Raw genomic sequence first — 19,428 nt, 5'->3', positions numbered from 1 at the left:
GGGATGGGCTCCAAAGACAAAGAACTCTGTCGAGAACCAATGGGATACTGACACCAGGCTGGAGAGGACTGTCTATCACCTACGAACAACCTACCAGGAGCCAGGACTACCAGAATCTACCTACGTCATTTCAATGTATAAATGAACTGCGAAATATGTTTTAGGCCTCTTCTTCTTCCGAAAGCTCCCTAAGAGCTGGACTAATGGGAGCCGTGCAGCACGTTTTGCCAAATATCATTACACATGAATAAACGGCCTTTATTATACCGTATCCGCTTTGTCCAGAGTCTCATCTTGGTCTCGTTTCTCCAATAACTAATCATTAACAGGTGTCATTATGGTTAGGTTTAGAGACTAGCTATCTTGACGTATTTATCACTGTAAAAAACAAACTACAATTGCATTTGTAGGTAGCTAGCTAACAGCCATGGAGGAGGGTGAAATGATAGCAGCCCCAACTGTCAGTGAGAGAGTAGGCTATTCTGGATAGGGAAGGTACTTGTGTAGTTCCTGTCCCTGGAAGTGAGAACTGAGATAATAGTAACATAACATTCAGTGCGGTGTAATTTGACTATAATGAAGTTTGCTTCTTGTGAGGTTTTATGTCCTCAAATAAAGAGAGCTATGAAAGCCTATCTACATATGAGGAGGTCCCAATGAAGAGCAATGGTTCTCAGTCCTGGTCCCGGGGACTCAAAGGGGTGCACATTTTTGTTTTTGCCTTAGCACTGCACAGCTGATTCAAATCATTAACTCATTATCAAGCTTTGAGTGGTATTTATGTATTCATTTGTGATGCTATCCTTGATATGATCCTGTTATTGTCACATGCTACACATGCACATGTGTGTGCCCATGCATCTATCAATAAAAATGTTATCATGATTTGTTATCAAGGATATTATACTTTAGTAATCCCACAATGACCTGGTGATGTAAAAGTCTAATAATTACATTGTCTTCCAAATTCCTACAGATACCTTGTAACTGGAGATTCCTTCAAAACAATTGCCTACATTTAACGTGTAGGGTACTGCAAGGTTGGGTGACCAGGGCCATTTGGGACTGCCTCCTGGGGGAATTCAGGTGTGTGAAGGCTACCTGAGTCCTGCATAACTTCATGAGGATGGACATGAGGAAAGGAGGGGATCTGCAGCTCGCCGCCACGTGCCAGAGGAGAAGTCTACTGCTCTGCAGGATGTTTAAAGGATGGGGTCCAACAACGCAGCAAGAAAGGCAATCCGTGTGCGGGAGATCTTCACCACCTCCTTTTTCGAAGAGGGTGCTGTTCCCTGGCAACACCATAGACTACACCATGCACAACCAAAGGCTCTTTTAAGAGCCATTCACATTGCAACAAGAGTATTCTTCCATTTACTTACTGTAGCTATGTCAACTGCAGTTATTCAAATCCCAGTTTCTCTCCCTTTAATTTCTACTTCTCAGGCGAGGGTGCTGTTTAGGTAAGGATGTGATGTCTGTACAAAAACAAACTGGGCTCTTAAGAGTCACCCATATTGAAAAAATTTAGAACAATTAGACACCCTTATAACCTACACACTCGTGTATCAATCTGATTGATGGATTGTGTTGTGCAGTAAGCAGGCTCAAGTGTATAACCGTGGCTCCTTCCACCTTCAACGAATAGGTAAGAGGGCCAACCTTGGAGAATAGTAAGGCACTTCATTATTTCTATAACTACGCTATATTGTTTGTCCTCGTGTGCCCGTTTATGTTTTTCAGCATTAAGTACCCTGCAGACACTTAGTGTGGTGTGGACACCAGGTGAGGCCACACACAGTTGAACACTGTCTCTTTAACTACATTATTTTCTCAATAACAATCTCTCCTTCACTTCATCCCTCTCTCCTCTTCTCCCTAAATCCTCTAGGTTATATCAGCTGTGTTCAGTGAACCCCTCCCGTATCTGAACTGGCTACATAGAGGGCACTTGGTCAGGTCAACAGGGAAGTATTATTAAAGAGATGCTTTACATTTAAATACAGATAGAAATGCAGTAGTCCCAGAGTTAATGATCCAAGGTCAGTTTTGCATTTCACCTGATTATTATGATGACTAACAATGTTAGAATAAAAAATATAAACAAGGCTTAAACATGCTCTCCCCCAGTCCCATCATCGCCACCTCACCCGCTCTTAAGATAACCTTTGGGCCGACTAGAGACACTATTATGTAATTGTGATGAACTAAGATAATTTTGGGGTGGGAAAATAGATGTATTAATCATATGCTGCCTTCCCTGCTCCTATGTTCTTACCTCTTTCCCACCTCCCCTTTCTTCCTGTTTTTATAATGAACAACAGACGTGCATTGAAGTACAGATTGAACTTACATTTATAATATTACAATTATATTTATAATGCATGTATTTAAACACTTGGATAATGTGTTTTCACATTCTCTACTGGTTGAAATGAAGTCTCTCTGTCATGTTCTGACCTTTATTTTCCTTTGGTTTGTCTTTATTTAGCATGGTCAGGGTGTGAGTTGGGGTGGGCAGTCTATGTTTTGTGTTTCTATGTTTAGGTTTCTGTTTCGGCCTAGTATGTTCTCAATCAGAGGCAGGTGTTGTTAGTTGTCTCTGATTGAGAATCATACTTAGGTAGCCTCTTCAGACGAAGAGGAGGAAATCTGCCGTTACACTCTCATTTGATAAAATACTACACCTATCCTGTGTTTATCAGATCAATGCAGATGAAGGCATTAGATATTAGATGGCATTAGATATTGAGATAAACCGGTTTAGACTATTTACATGATGCATAGGAAGTGTAGTGTACTTTTTAATTTTTTAAAATTATATTTCTGTATATATGAATTACAAATCAGCTTTTAATCCCATTGAGAATTTGTGGTCAATCCTCAAACTGGTAGACAAACAAAAACCCACAAATTCTGACAAACTCCAAGCATTGATTATGCAAGAATGGGCTGCCATCAATGTGGCCCAGAAGTTAATTGACAGTATGCCAGGGCGGATTGCAGAGGTCTTGAAAAAGTAGGGTCAACACTGCAAATATTGACTCAGCATCAATTTCATGTAATTGTCAATAAAAGCCTTTGACACTTATGAAATGCTTGTAATTATACTTCAGTATTCCATAGTAACATCTGACAAAAATATCTAAAGACACTGAAGCGGCAAACTTTTAAAATGTATATTTGTGCCATTCTCAACTTTTGGCCACGATATAGGACTTGCATCTTTGGCACAATAAGGTTATTAGTTCTACTCTATCCATAGGTACACACATGACATTTTTAACAATGCTTTTCTCTAATAAAAACTAGTTCATTGCATCTGCAGTGGAGCTCAATTTCATAATATGTTCATAATATGTTCCAGCTGCCTGCCGTAGTTTTGAAGTAATCACGAAAAAACAGGCCTTATTTTAGGGCACTTTTCACCCTGCCAGTTCCTATTTGTTCTATTGAGCACTGTGGCACCAACTTGCCTTCCGAACGTTCTAATCCCAGTTTATTGTACTATGTCACAATGGCAGCTTCACTATTGTTGGCAATAGAGACCTGCTCACGTTGTTTATAGTTAAAATGTAAACAACAAAACATGACTCATGGAACTCTGAGGTCGTCCCATTGTTTACTATAGGGAAATATAGGTACAGTTGAAGTCGGAAGTTCACATACACTTAGGTTGGAGTCATTAAAACTTGTTTTTCAACCACTCCACAAATTTCTTGTTAACAAACTATACTTTTGGCAAGTTGGTTAGTACGTTTACTTTGTGCATGACACAAGTAATTTTTCCAAACAATTGTTTACAGACAGATTATTTCACTTATAACTCAGTGGGTCAGAAGTTTACATACACAAAGTTGACTGTGCCTTTAAAAAGCTTGGAATATTCCAGAAAATTATGTCATGGCTTTAGAAGCTTAGATAGGCTAATTGACATAATTTGAGTCAATTGGAGATGTACCTGTGGATGTATTTCAAGGCCTACCTTAAAACTCAATGCCTCTTTGCTTGACATCATGGGAAAATCTAAAGAAATCAGCCAAGTCCTCAGAAAAAAATGGTAGACCTCCACAAGTCTGGTTCATCCTTGGGAGCAATTTTCAAACGCCTGAAGGTACCACGTTCATCTGTACAAACAATAGTACGCAAGTATAAACACCATGGGACGACGCAGCCGTCATACCGCTCAGGAAGGAGACGCGTTCTTTCTCCTAGAGATGAACGTAATTTGGTGTGAAAAGTGCAAATCAATCCCAGAACAACGGCAAAGTACCTTGTAAAGATGATGGAGGAAACAGGTACAGGTACATCTACACTTAGGTTGAAGTCATTAAAACTTGTTTTTAACCACTCTTAAACCACCAGGTTATGTCGATATAGGACTCGTTTTACTGTGGATATAGATAGTTTTGTACCTGTTCCCTTATACAAGTGGGTAAGTGTCATCTAATATTTATAAAATATTATCTGGACACTTTCTGTTGACCTGGATTTTTTCACTTTTAGTCTTAATCTTTACTACACTACTCACTTTTTAGCAAATTACCTCACATGTGAATCCTTAAAGAGATGGGTGGGGCTGGCTTAAGATGGTGTGAACAATGCTGAATGGGTGTAGACAAAGGAGAGCTCTCCAGTAGTTACCAAACTATTCAAAGGCCATTTTCTCAAAAGTGAGATTACAAGTTCATCAACTTTCAAAGCAGAATGACTTTCTCATTGTTCCTCAAAAATGCAGTTTATAATATACCATTCTGTAGCTCTGTGTCTGCTTTTATCCAATTTTACTACTTAAGACTGAATCAAGGTGGTCGGTCATATTTAAATAACCCTTATCCTACCTACTAAAATCATTGACATGTGGCAGCATTGATTTATGCGATCAATATGTCTTAAAATAAATAAATAATAAATAAATTATATTGAAAGAATGATTGATGAGGAATTTGTTTCATTTAATACTTTTTAGAATAAGGCTGTAACGTAACAAAGTGATGCACTGTACATATGAAATGTGTGAAACCAGTGTTACATTATCAAAGTGACCAGTGATTCCATGTCTAGGTACATAGGTCAGCAGTTTTTGAGGGTCTTAGGGGCCAAGTCAAATTCCTTCAGACTCCTGAGGTTGACGAGACGCTGTTGTGCCTTCTTCACTACATTGTCTGTGTGGTTGGACCATTTCATATTGTCATTGTGAGTCATATACGTTGAGGACCTTGAATCTTTTCACCTTCTCTACTGCGGTCCTGTGGATGGGGCGTCCTCCCTCTGCAGTCTCCTGAAGTCCACGATCAGCTCCTTCGCTTTGTTGACATTGAGAGAGAGGTTAATTTCCTGGCACCATTCCGCCAGGGACCTCACCTCCATGTAGGCTGTCTCGTCATTGTTGGTAATCAAGCCTGCTATTGTTGTGTTGTCTGAAAACTTGATGATTGAGTTGGAGGCATGTGTGACCACGCAGTCATGGGTGAACAGGGAGTACAGGAGGGGGCTGAGCACACACCCTTGTGGGGCCCCTGTATTGAGGATCAGCGTAGTGGAGGTGTTGTTTCCTATCTTCACCACCTGGGGGGTGGCCCGTCAAGAAGTTTTTACCCAGTTTGCACAGGGCGGGGTTCAGATCCAGGGACCGAGCTTAATGATGAGCTTGGAGAGTATATGATGTTGAAGGCTGAGCGGAACAGCATTCCTCTTGTCCAGATGCGATAGGCCAGTGTGCAGTGAGATAGCGGTTATAAGTTGGACCTTGTGTGCAATTGATCAATAAAGTGATCTTAATTTTCATTGAGGAGATTTGAGCAGTGTTTATACCTTTTTTTTAAAAGATTTTTTTTTACCCCTTTTTCTCCCCAATTTCGTGGTCTCCAATTGTTGTAGTTACTATCTTGTCTCATCGCTACAACTCCCGTACGGGCTCGGGAGAGACGAAGGTTGAAAGTCATGCGTCCTCCGATACACAACCCAACCAGCCGCACTGCACAGCACGCATCCAACCCGGAAGCACCAATGTGTCGGAGGCTACACCGTGCACCTGGCAACCTTGGTTAGCGCGCACTGCGCCCGGCCCGCCACAGGAGTCGCTGGTGCGCATCCCTACCGACCCTCCCTAACCCGGACGACGCTAGGCCAATTGTGCGTCGCCCCACGGACCTCCCGGTCGCGGCCGGTTACGACAGAGCCTGGGCGCGAACCCAGAGTCCCTGCAGTACAGCGCCCTTAACCACTGCGCCACCTGGGAGGCCCTCAGTGTTTATACCTGGTTGTAATGTGCATCCTTTGTCCTGATCTTGTCCACAGACGAGAGTGAAAGGGAGGGGGAAAATCAGAAATCCTTTTTAATATAAGTGCCTTGAATTAAGTTACATAGATGATAATAGCAGTGATGACAATATGGTAATATACTTAATCAAGGCAGGCAATCAGCTGCTGTGAAGCAATTTCTCCATAATAGAGGTCAATTCGAGATCTACTCTGTGGACACATTTGATAATACCAGTGCCTCGACTGAAAATCCAATAACTTGGTTTCCCTTTTGTTTTTTGCTGTCTGGTACTGGAGATGTATTCACAGTCTGCTGCCTAAACCTAACAACCCACTGGGCACAGACGTCATTTCAAAATCAAGCTTTTCATTTTAATTAGATTTTTTACATTTGGTTGAGTCAGTTTGGTCCAATCAGTTTTCCACATGGATTCAATGTCATCACATTGAATGTTTTTATTGAAATGACATGGAAACAACATTGATTCAACCATTTTTTACCCAGTGGGAACCCTTCAGTGCCAAGGCTTTAACGAAAGCTCAAAGACAGCAGTAAGAGATTGGACTTCATTATTGTTGAATTTGCGGACAATATTTGGCAGCGCGGAAAGCTCCCTCAGTAAAATAAGACTCCTGTGCCTTGAAAGGTAACCGGAGCCGACAACAGAAACTAGACCCGAAACACAGAGGCATTCTCCCGACTTTGCTCCCACAGTGGAGACACAATATGCTTCTCTATCTCGCCTTGGACAGAAAGGACGGCAGATTACGGCGCTGAGAGGCCGGAGAATAGGACGCTTTTGAGGGAAGAAAGGCATCCTTTCTGACTGCTCCTCCCAACAGGATAAATTAGAGAAAATTGGTTGTGATTATGGTGCGGTGGCAATAAACGACACAACCCACAAAAAGTGCTACAACTCCCAACCACCCTCCCGCAATCACCCAAGCTTTGACAAGTCTGCCTACACTCACAATACACCCCTCAGATATGATGTAATTTATTTCACTATGCTGCATCAAATGGACTGAGTGTGTAACACGAGCAATGAGATAATGCCCCCAAAATGATGTTAAGAAACATGGTGATCAGGCCGATAAGAAACAAGAGACAACCTTTCCTTTTTGCATATCGCCCATTAGTTGTATATTGAGGCTACTTTTGTTTCTCGCATGGACGAAAACCCCTCTGGTTTGATATCCATCTGATCTTTCAAAGCCGGGAGCGATAATGTCAGACCACTAATTTCCCACCCAAAGATCATATCGATGCACTTGGGAACATTCACTCTTTCTCCTCCATCTCTCTCCCTCTCTCTCCCCTCTCTCTCACTCTCTCCCCCCTCCTCTCCCTCCTCTCTCTCTCAATTTCGCCCTGTCTCAGACTTGGCTGAGGTGCCTAGAACGGCCAAGTAGCATTTAGGGGCAGTAATTTAATCCTGAGTGGTGAACATGGATTAGCAGAGGGGGACTCTTCAAGTCTTGTAATGAGGGACTATCAGGACTCCAGAGTGTGACTTGGCCAGGACAATGGGTGCGCTGGACAATGGGTGTGTCCAAATAATATTTCCTTTCTCCTGAAGTGTACACTCGTTTACTACTTCCCACAAAATAAAATAAAAATTGGATTGGTGGAGGCATGGGCTAGAATGAATTTCCACCATATTCTTTATAGCAGTCATTTCCTTTCAAATCAGTGAAGGGCAGTGAACAAGTGCAGAGTTTGGAAGGGAGGACAGATAATTGGGCCGATGTTTAAAAAGGTGGTTGTTGTCAAAAGAGCATCTCATGAAATGTAGGCAAATTAATATACCTTCTTGTCATGAATGTACACAATAAGTCCCAGAATGTATTGTGTGCTGTCCTTGTTGATTTTACTCATCTACATGTATGTAGTTAAAGTTTTATGTGTGCGTGTTTTTTAAATGGTTGAATTAATAAACTAACCAAAAATGAAAAGGACTCTTGAAAAGTCGTAGTAGGAGCATAACCGTGGGCCTTCTTGTCTTACCCAGGACAATTTATTTCAACTCTCCTCTCCATGCACAGCACAAAAAAACCTGATTCGACTTGTCAACTAATCATCCAGGCCTTGACTGATGACTGTGTGCGACTAGAACACTCAACGACTGGAGTTGAGAAACACTGGCCAAGGACAACAACGGCAACATCTGGGATGATTAATAGATCTGCGTAAGACAACAGAAAACATTGCGTGAACTACAGTATCGTTGTGTTAAGTGACAGAGGTGAAGGTGATTGAAACAATATTAAAGCAGAATAGAAAAGGAGATGTACAGTAGGCAACAGGATCTCTTTCATCTCCATTGTTTTTAAGAGGGAGGGGGAAAACTAACTGAGGATAAGATAAAAGAGGAAAAGACGAGTACCAAAAGGGCAGTGAACAAAGAGAAGGGACAGGCCCGGATACAATCTTAGAAATAAAGGGTTCCAAATGGGTTCTTTGACTGAACCCTTTTTGATTCAAGGTAGAACTCTTTTGGGTTCCATGTAGAACCCTCTGTGGAAGGGGTTTTACATGGGACCCAAAAGGGTTCTACCTGGATACAAAAATGGTTCTTCAAAGGGGGACATCCGAATAACCATTTTTGCCCTAGCAGTACACTGTAAAACTTTTCCCTGTAAATTTACAGCATTATACTGGAAACACAGCAGCCATTTTAATACTGTAAATTTGCTTTACAGCAGTGATGCTGTAATATAGTTTACTGCACTATTTTCCTTACTTTAAAACATATTACAACATCCCTGCTGAAGACAGCTTCCTGAAATGTAATATTGTAATGAAAAACAATACTTGTACAAATATACGACTGGCGGTCGTCGAATCGCAGCAGCCTCGAGTACCTGTGAAAGACCTTGAGCAGCATGGTGGCTCGGAACACGGTCGTGCCGCTCTCGGCGTCCCACAGGCTTGCCGCGGCCTCGCCTCGGGACCTGTAGACACCCGCTAGGATCAGCAGCCCTACGTAGGCGCGCAGGTCCGTGGCGTCCATGGGTCGCCAGCCGTCGCCATATATATATATGAATTTGAATATATATATATATATATATATATTCAAATTCATAACATGAATTTCAAATGAATGGCACTTTAAACACAAAGGACAATATTTGAAAAGAGCAACATTACAACTCCAGATAGTAGGAGAGAGTGATAAGAACATTGATAAATAGTGGCCAATAATGTACTTCAATGTACTTCAACACAAACCAAGACATCAGAATAAGTCCAGTGTTTCAAAGAATGTAAGAAAAAAAACTATCAAAACAGATTATTGAAAAATAGGAAAACAACAGACGAACAGGGAGAAATGTTTACAAAAAACTATAAGAAGAACTGCTTGTCTATCTGTCTTTAAGAGAGAAACAAGAGAGATATCGAGAGTGAGGGGCTGGGAGAGAGGGATGAATAGAGAGGAGTGAACAGGGCTAGACTGTAGCCAGACGGCTCCGGGATGGCGCTAGCAGAGCATCTGTTGACCCAACCCACATGGCAGGATTTCTGAGAGAATGAGAGATGCAAGCAAGTCTTGAATAAGTCTGATTATTGTGCAGATTATCACCCCAATCTTTGAAACTGTAATCCTCCTTAGCTCTGATTTGTCAACTGGGACAAACATGTAAATAGAAAGAATAGAAAGAGAGAGATTGCTATTACTCATGTGTAAAAAGGCAGATGACAACTGACAAAGTTTGTGTTCATCAGGTGTGTGTGTTTGTGTACTTACATGTTGGAGTTTTTCCACTCAAACTCCTTCAGGTCTGCGAGGAAGCGTGTAACATGTGGGTTAATTGGCAATGGCTTCCTCTGAATGACCTTTCCGGCCTTGCGGCTCACTCCTTCTTTCGCTGCGCATTTGGTTCCTTCAGGGTTTATTCAAATCAGGATCCTGAACAACCCAACATAGAATATATCAAATCAGTTGAGACATTGAAAAAAGAGCCATAAGAAATTCCATTGCAATGTAACTAATAGATGCTATATGTAAGTGTTGGATCACTAAATGTTCAACGCTTACCGCTGTATGAGCTCCAAGCTTGCAGAGGCCAATGATAAAAACATAGAAAAAACATAGAAAGTGCTGAAGAGCAGAGAGGGCAGCAGCAAAGTTGGACTCACTGTCCAAAACATAGACCACCCTCCCATTGATCGACACCATCCATTTTGAAGAACCCAAAAGAGTATTTCCTGAAATAAACAAAAGTAAGGGTGTTAAAGCATACTTAACAAAATATCTCTAGATAGGTACCATAATACTATGTATTTCTGTTCCACCTTAAATCAAATAAATGTATTACAAAGCATGATCAGCCTTGTTGTGTCTGGCAAAGGAATTTGCGCCTCGACATCAACCCGAGTTGCAGTGACCTAAAATCACAAAACATACATAAAAAAAAGATTCAAATCATGTACAGTATAAACATCATTAATCATGTATAAACTTTATAAAAACTCTATTCCTTACATCTGCCAAGAGGAACAGAGATTTGTCCTTCAACAAAAGAATGGCAGCAGTGGCTGTTAGATCGTCATTGCCTTTGATGTAACCTTTGGCAATTCTCTAACCCGTGTTCAGGAGAGCTTGAGTCAGGCGACTTCAATCTCAATGCAAGTGAGGGTGTTGAAGTGGTCGCAGAGCCATAACTCGATTAAAAGGAAAGGCCACTGTTCCTGGAGGTCACTGATGCTTGGAGGAGGACAAGTGTTGATCATGTGGCATTGATAAGTGTATGTCAGCTTCATCAGGTAATCCACTTCCCTCTTGTCTGCACTTCTGGGGCCCACACAGCTGAAAATGGTTGCCATTGCCTGTCTCTTGTTTTCCAGGGAGTCTGGGGTTTCTTTCTCTGGAAGGTCCTGTGGTTGCAAGTTGATGCAGCCTTAACTGTCGACTTTGGTTCTTGCTATTTTTGCCTGTCCGCTGACGCCCCTTTCCTCTTCTTTGCTCCTCTTGGGTCTACAGATTCTATCTAAAGTGCAGTTACGATTTTTATGCTCCACTCTGTTCATCATCTTAGATACCAGGAAGTGGTACCCACTGCCAAGTTGTTCTCCTTCCTCGGTGAGGTCTCAAAGTCTTTGGGTACTGCGTTACAATGGATTTTGCAATTTCCACCCTGTTGGGATTGGGGCAGTGCTCATGCATGGCGTCGGCAGTCTCCCTCACCATCTGCCGCCTCTACCCTCTTTCCTTGGGCAATGGCCTGCTTGAGGCTGGAGGGAATCTTCTGCCAAGGTACCTGGAAGTTGCTAAGTGACAATGTGCTCATGTTAATCATTGTTGTTGTAGGAAAAGAAGAGGTCGGACTTGGAGGGGACAGCAGTTCACTCACACCACTGACTGACTCACAAGGCATAGGGGATGATGAGCAACCACCAGTATCTTTAAAGAAGAAAATAAAACAATTTAGGCTAAAATTACAATGTGTAAGGAATACTGTCCTTACTAATGTTCCCTCTAATTTCTTTCGGCACTGAGCACATTTTAGGTCTGCTGAGCGCAAACTTGAATGTTGTGAACACTGAACACTGAGTCTGTACCCGTTTTAAGTTACAGTTTTAACAGTTGCCAAGTTAGCCTTAATGTGGCTTTTTGAACATAATGTAGGCCCACCAGATTGGCATACCATCAAAAACAATGGAGAAAACGCATCCCATAACATTTTAAGATGGAAATAGCTGTTCTATCATTCAGCCTACAGTAGCAGCCAATGTGTGGTGTTTAATGTACAGTAGGCCTACATTCCATGAGACTTTTGAAAAAAACATACAGGGCTTGACATTAACCTGTTCATTCACTTGTCCTGCAGACAAGAAGGTGACTGAAAATGTTGTGTTGTTTGATGCAAGAAACCACTTAACAAAATAAAATGATTCTAATATCATTATTACAGAGAATCAGACAAATTATGCTATCCTCTGCCTATTGGCTACTTAGCTTATTCAAGCCTGTGTCAAAATATAACACTGCCTATTTAACCCTCCCGTCGTCCTCGTATTGTGTCTCCGCGTCCTCCGGGTCACCCTGTCCCGTCCTGGCTAAAGGCCCAATGTGCGCAAGTGTGACAGTAGGCGTGTGAACAGCCTTTGCAGATGTATTTCTTACACCTGCAGCACACCGTGTGTGTCTTGGAGTCCTTCGTGGGTGGGCAGAGCTGACACCACTTCCTCTTACTTGCCCCGGTGGCCGGGGCAACGAGCGGGGCAGCGGCCGTGCCAGCGGCGGGGCCCTCGCGGTGTTGATCACGAGCCACCGCCGTAGCACTCTGTAGGACTTTGACAAGTGCTGACGCCGCTTCGGTGCGGGGCAGATGCTGCCTTCTTTGGAAGGCGTTGTAGGAGGACACGTCGAGGATGTTGTGGAAGACGACCAGGGGCCAGCGGGAAGTCATCCGTCTGCAGCTGTAGGTGCCGACCACCTTAGGTTGTCCACACCGCCCTTGTTGCAGTTGTAGTCTAGGATGACGGCCGGCTTCCTGTCGCGGCGACCGCTAATGTGGCCCTCTGTGTGCAGCGTGCTCAAAAGTAGCACGTTCTTGTTTTTCTTTGCCAGGTAGGACACCAGAGTGGTGGTGGGCGTGAAGGCGAACCTGGAGGACAGGACCTGTCTGCCCTTGGACTCGAGCAGTGCGGGCGGGAGATCGGCCTTGTTCTTTCTCACCGTGCCCACCATGGTGAGGTTCCTCTCGAGGAGACGCTGGCCCAGTTCGTAGGAGGTGAAGATGTTGTCGCACGCGCACAGTACCTCTGAACGGGACCAGTTGCTCGTCCACCGTCACGTCGGGCCCCGGGTTGTAGAGGGCCGGCAGCCGCACCTCCCACAGGTCCCAGACCTCCCGTATGGCTGCGAGTTTGTCCGTGGCGAGTCTGGCGGGTCTCGACTGGCGGTCGTCGAATCGCAGCAGCCTCGAGTACCTGTGAAAGACCTTGAGCAGCATGGTGGCTCGGAACACGGTCGTGCCGCTCTCGGCGTCCCACAGGCTTGCCGCGGCCTCGCCTCGGGACCTGTAGACACCCGCTAGGATCAGCAGCCCTACATAGGCGCGCAGGTCTGTGGCGTCCATGGGTCGCCAGCCGTCGCCATATCCTCTGGCCCCGTGCAGGTTCGTCATTTCCACAATTATCCTTTCTATCGCCGGTGTGACAAACAGGTGGAAGGCGAACGCGATGTCGCGGGCCTGGGTTGCGGCATAGGCCGTGGGGCCCGGAGTCTGGTCTGGCCCGGCGTGGCAGATCGCGAGGGCGATGGTGGCGGCCGTAGGCCACGGGGGACCACTCTATTTTGACGTTATTCGACAGCAACGGCATCTCCCGTTGGTCCGGGGCTGAGGAGATCTCTTCCTCGCATCGGTCCTCGTGCTCGTCCTCGGGTGCTTCCTCGGGCTCTTCCTCGGACTCTTCCTCAGAAGAGGGAGAAGAAGCATCGTCGACCTCGCGGCGCTCGGGGTTGTATTCCTCCTCGTCCTCGTTTCTTCCGAAACCTCTTCCTCCTCCTCCTGGCAATCTGAGTAGTCTTGTTGATCCACGCTGGACAAGATCTGTTCTAGAATCTGCGCGGCCGTAAAACGCACGGCCATGGCCGCTCGGCTCCACTGATCGGGTCCGCTGAGCGTTGGGGAAGAGCGCACTTGGCACGGGTGGGGCGCCGGTCACTTTGTGTGTGTGTGTGTGGGTGGGTGCCGCTGACAATATTAGTATCCTCTCTACGTAGGGCCGGCCGGCGGCTTACGCGGGAGACCGAGAACCGAAAATGCACGAGGCTCGCTTGCGCGCTTGTGTGTAGCCGTGTGCAGTTGACCCACCCCACCCGAGCAACAATAACACTCGGCTGCTCTCTAGCACACAGCAGGGCACGTCTGGGGCACGTCTATTCTCACGCCCTGACCATAGAGAGCCCTTGGTTCTGTCACGATCGTCGTAAAGGGGAGAGCAAAGCGCAGCGTGATTAGAATACATTCTTCTTTTATTGAAGGAAGAACACGAAGAACAGTTAAACAAAACGAACGTGACGCTATGACCAACGAGTGCAGACACAGGCAACTTCACATAGACAATAGCCCACGAACCACAATACAAAAGCAGGCTACCTAAATATGGTTCCCAATCAGAGACAACGACAAGCACCTGCCCCTGATTGAGAACCATATCAGGCCAAAACACATAGAAACAGACAAAGTAGACATGCAACATAGAATGCCCACTCATATCACACCCTGACCAAACAAAACATAGAAACAAACAACACAAATAATGGTCAGAGTGTGACAGTACCCCCCCCCCCCCCTAAGGTGCGTACTCCGGCCACAAAACCTGAACCTATAGGGGAGAGTCTGGGTGGGCATCTGACCGCGGTGGCGGCTCTGGCGCGGGACGTGGACCCCACTCCACATAGTAATTTCCCTCTTCAAGGGCCTCTTCAGAGTGGCGACCCTCGCCTCCCACCTTGGAACTAAGACCTTAATCAAAGGCCCCACTGGACTGAGGAGCGCCTCTGGACTGAGGGGCAGCTCCGGACTGAGGGGCAGCTCCGGACTGGCTGACGGCTCTGGCGGCTCCTGGCTGGCTGACGGCTCTGGCGGCTCCTGGCTGGCTGACGGCTCTGGCGGCTCCTGGCTGGCTGACGGCTCTGGCGGCTCCTGACTGGCTGGCGGCTCTGGCAGCTCAGGACAGACGGGCGGCTCTGGCAGCTCAGGACAGACGGGTGGCTCTGGCAGCTCAGGACAGACGGGTGGCTCTGGCAGCTCAGGACAGACGGGAGACTCTGGCAGTGCTGGAGAGGAGGAAGGCTCTGGCAGTGCTGGACAGGCGGGAGCACTTGTAGGGAGAAGACAGAGAGACAGCCTGGTGCGGGGGGCTCTTGAGCAACGAGCCTGCCCAACCTTACCTGGCTGAATGCTCCCCGTAGCCAGGCCAGTGCGGCGAGGTGGAATAGCCCGCACTGGGCTGTGCTGGCGAACAGGGGACACCCTGCGCAAGGCTGGTGCCATGTACGCCGGCCTGAGGAGACACACTGGAGACCAGATGCACAGATGGCTTCATGGCACCTGGCTCGATGCCCACTCTAGCCCGGCCGATACGAGGTGCTGCACTGTACCACACCGGGCTATGCACGCGCACCGGGGACACTGTGCGCTCCACCGCATAACACGGTGCTTGCCCGGTCCCTCCCTCTCTCTCCGGTAAGCACAGGAAGTTGGCGCAGGTCTCCTACCTGGCTTCGCCACACTCCCCGTGTTCCCCCCCAATACATTTTTGGGGCTGCCTCTCGGGCTTCCAGCCGCGCTGCCGTGCTGCCTCCTCATACTGCCGCCTCTCTGCTTTCGCTGCCTCCAGCTCAGCCTTGGGGCGGCGATATTCTCCAGCCTGTGCCCATGGTCCCTTGCCATCCAGAATCTCCTCCCATGTCCAGGAGTCCTGTGTTTTTAGCCGCTGCTGCTGCTGCCCGTTACCACGCTGCTTGGTCCTTGGTTTGTGGGTTTTTGTGTCACGATCGTCGTAAAGGGGAGACCAAATTACTTATTGAAGGAAGAACACGAAGAACAGTTAAACAAAACGAACGTGACGCTATGACCAACGAGTGCAGCCACAGGCAACTTCACATAGACAAAGCCCACGAACCACAATACAAAACAGGCTACCTAAATATGGTTCCCAATCAGAAACAACGACAAACATCTGCCCCTGATTGAGAACCATATCAGGCCAAAACACATAGAAACAGACAAACTAAACATGCAACATAGAATGCCCACTCATATCACACCCTGACCAAACAAAACATAGAAACAAACAACGCAAATAATGGTCAGAGTGTGACAGGTTCTCTATGGTGTAGTAGGTCAGGGCGTGACTAGGGAGTGTTCTAGTATGTCTATTTCTATGTTGGTGCTAATATGGTTCCCAATTAGAGGCAGCTGTTTATCGTTACCTCTGATTGGGGATCATATTTAGGTAGGCATTCCCCCACCTGTGTTTTGTGGGATATTGTATGTGTTTTAGTTGCCTGTGTGCATGTCATGACTTCACGTGCCGTTGTTTTTTTTGTTTCACGGAGATTAAACATTTGTGGAACTATACTCACTCATGACTCCGCCTTGGTCCGCTCATTACGACGATCGTGATAACTATTTATAGATCCTTTTTAACCTTATGTGTGTACACTCTTAGAAAAAAGGGTTCCGAAAGGGTTCTTTGGCTGTCCCCATAGGAGAACCCTTTTGGGTTCCATGTAGTACCCTCTGTGGAAAGGAATCTAAATGGATCCCAAATTAGTTCTACCTGGAACCAAAATGGTTATACATGTACCTGGAATCAAAAAGGGTTCTTCAAAGGCTTCTCCTATAGGGACAGCGAGAAGAACCATTTTAAATTCTAGATAGCACACATTTATCAATCAAGATCAAACCTCTTTGCTTGAAGGACTGAAGCAATTCCCGGCACTGTATTGGCGTCAAATGGTCTTTTATGTCCTCTGGCTGAACATATTCAAGGTCTTTAATATTCTTCACTCCAACATTTCCCCTTAGATGCTCCGACCAAGATCTCATCATCTTGGTCTCCAACTCAGGCAATTGGTGTTTAATTGCATCTTGAAGACCCTCCATGCCTACACTGGTTTAAGAAGAACACACTTGCAGGGAAACAACAGAGAAACCTGACACTTATAAACTGGTAGTGGGAAATAATCACTCAGACTATCTGCATTAACACACACATAATTAATCACATAAGCTGGTATAAAATTAACCCAGAGATCGACCATTGACACAGACTGATACACCCCAACAATTAAATGGACCTGTGATTCTGTGGCCATAATAAGTGAGATCCAAATGTGTATCCCTAATCATTTTATCCTATTACAACAAGGCCTTTAGTGGATGTTGTTCCTTTGTATACAACTTTAGACACCTCTGCAGTGTTTTAATTTATGAACCCTTTTGACTGAATGGCTCCTCAAATTCATTCATGACACCAACAACTTCAATGCTATGTGGAAACCATTGGATGCTGCATAGGTAAGATTGGAGGAACTGGTGCCTCTCAGACAATGTTTTGCACAGGTTTCTAAAGTTGTGAAGTTTTCTGCCACCCTCCTTGAAAAAGGAGTGCTTGCTCTCAAACAAATGAGTGGCCCAAATTGCAGGATGAGGTTGGGGTAGTGTAACAAGTAGTGATGCTTTGGTGCAAGGGCACTCCTCTACCCCACAAGCAAAACTATAGTTTGTTTTTTACATGAGTAATGAATGCTTTAATATTTAGACAACAGAAATTGCAGGATTTACCCCTGTACATTCCCAATAAAGCTACTTCGAGCTACCAGCCAGCTAGCAATATGACAATTACACTATCCCCAGCCAGTAAATTGCATGCACACACCTGAAGAGCTATACCATGCAACTCATACCAACCACACAATCTCAATAAAAAAACATGTGTAATAGACTACAAGGCCAAATAACATTTCAGTATGTGCCTGATGTTTCATATATAATGAATTTAACGTTGCCTAATTAATAGCTGGATAAGGATAACGTCTGAAAGATGCAAAAGCGCAAAGAAAATTCAACTCATGTGGGAAAATGTCATGACCATTGCCCTGAATAATGCTAGCGAGCTAACCACACAATCTGAAGAAAATGTAAATAAAAGATAACTTTAATATCCTGCAGGGGAAAATATCAGTCTCTGCCTGTTGTTGCTGAATATTCCACTACACTTTTGCAAAATCACACAGACTCCTTGACTGAATAGAGCTAACCAGAGATATTTAGAGAAAGGTGTCCAATGGTAGGCTGGACAATAGAATGAGTCAAAATTCACCCAAGGCTGAAAAATGGCAAAAAACTGGAACACTATTGCAAGCCCATAGTAAATGAATTTAATCGAAAATTCGCAGAACCTATGTTGACAGGAATTATGCTTAGAATTCCATTTAGCCTAAATGGCACAACAAAAATGAATCCCTTTTCATATTACCACTACAATTTGTTCTTAGGACGAAACTGTAGAAAGTCAACATACACACCTCGATTGTGTCGACTGCGTTTGCCTGCATAACGAGGAATTAGGAAACAAATTGCAACCAAGGACTAATTTTGGTCTAGCGATCGATGACAACGAGACACTGCCCAGCCTTACATAATTAGAAAGAAGAAATTATGCTGAATAAAATGGTGTCCTACTTGAAAAAGATCTAAATAAACACATTGAGAGATATTTGACGAAATATACATACATACCCATATTTCCCCAAAACAATGGCAGTTATTTAACCAGTTTACGATTTATCTACTAACATTTGCCTTTTTGTGTAAGGTTTGTAATCATTTTGAGGTTTGTAATCTAGTGGTTAAAAGCATTGGGCAGTAACCGAAAAGGGGCTAGTTTGAATCCCCGAAGGACTAGGTGAAATATCTGCCGATGTACCCTTGAGCAAGGCACTTAACCTTAGTTGCTCTGGATAAGAGCGTCTGCTAAATGACTAAAATGTAAACGAGGCCTCTATGTGAAAGCGAAGCAATCATATATTAACTTTTCATTATTTACAGATCTACAGGCAGGCAGCACACTCACAAAAACAAACTGCTCAGCAAAGCAAAGGCTCTTTTGAGAGCTACCAGATTTATAATTTAAAAAAGCTATTTTTTAGTGTCTGTGTCCAGTGTCTGTGTTTATATGTTGAGGGGGTGTTACTTTCGCAGATAATGTCACCCATCTAAATAAATCATTTTTTAAATTTAAAATAATTAACTAAATGTATGGTGTTTATGTCAGTTTTATTGTTTGTTACGGTTTAAATTGTTATTTTATGGTTGTAAGTGATCAAATGTACAAATAAAATGTAGATTTTGCAATTCTGAGTAATTACTACTTTAGTAAGGATATACAATTTATTCAGTACTACTGCAGTTGCAAAATAATTCCAATAGATGGGAGCATAAGGTCACAAATTAATTTCAGAAGATTTGTTTTCTCCCTGGGTACTGCACTCCCCTCACAGGAAAACTCCCGCGTGCACTTTTTTCTGTCCCTTTCCACGCTGATAACGCAAGAGGAAGGGCTGAAAAGACATTTAACAGATGACTGTGACGTAATATAGGGTTTGATTCATGTTTATTATTACCAGTTTTTATGCTCAT

The 19,428-nt window shown here is 44.5% G+C and overlaps 1 pseudogene; it reads right to left on the bottom strand.

The window, feature by feature from the left end:
- Window positions 1-10,300: 10,300 nt before the first annotated feature.
- Window positions 10,301-11,556, bottom strand: LOC149979580 (uncharacterized; annotated as a pseudogene).
- Window positions 11,557-19,428: the final 7,872 nt, after the last annotated feature.

Source organism: Oncorhynchus mykiss, chromosome 11, assembly GCF_057628025.1.
Source record: "Oncorhynchus mykiss isolate SJ-2025 chromosome 11, ASM5762802v1, whole genome shotgun sequence".
NCBI classification, from domain to species: Eukaryota; Metazoa; Chordata; class Actinopteri; order Salmoniformes; family Salmonidae; genus Oncorhynchus; species Oncorhynchus mykiss.
Note: the sequence above shows the minus strand (reverse complement) of the source record. Positions and strands in the feature narration are given on the sequence as shown.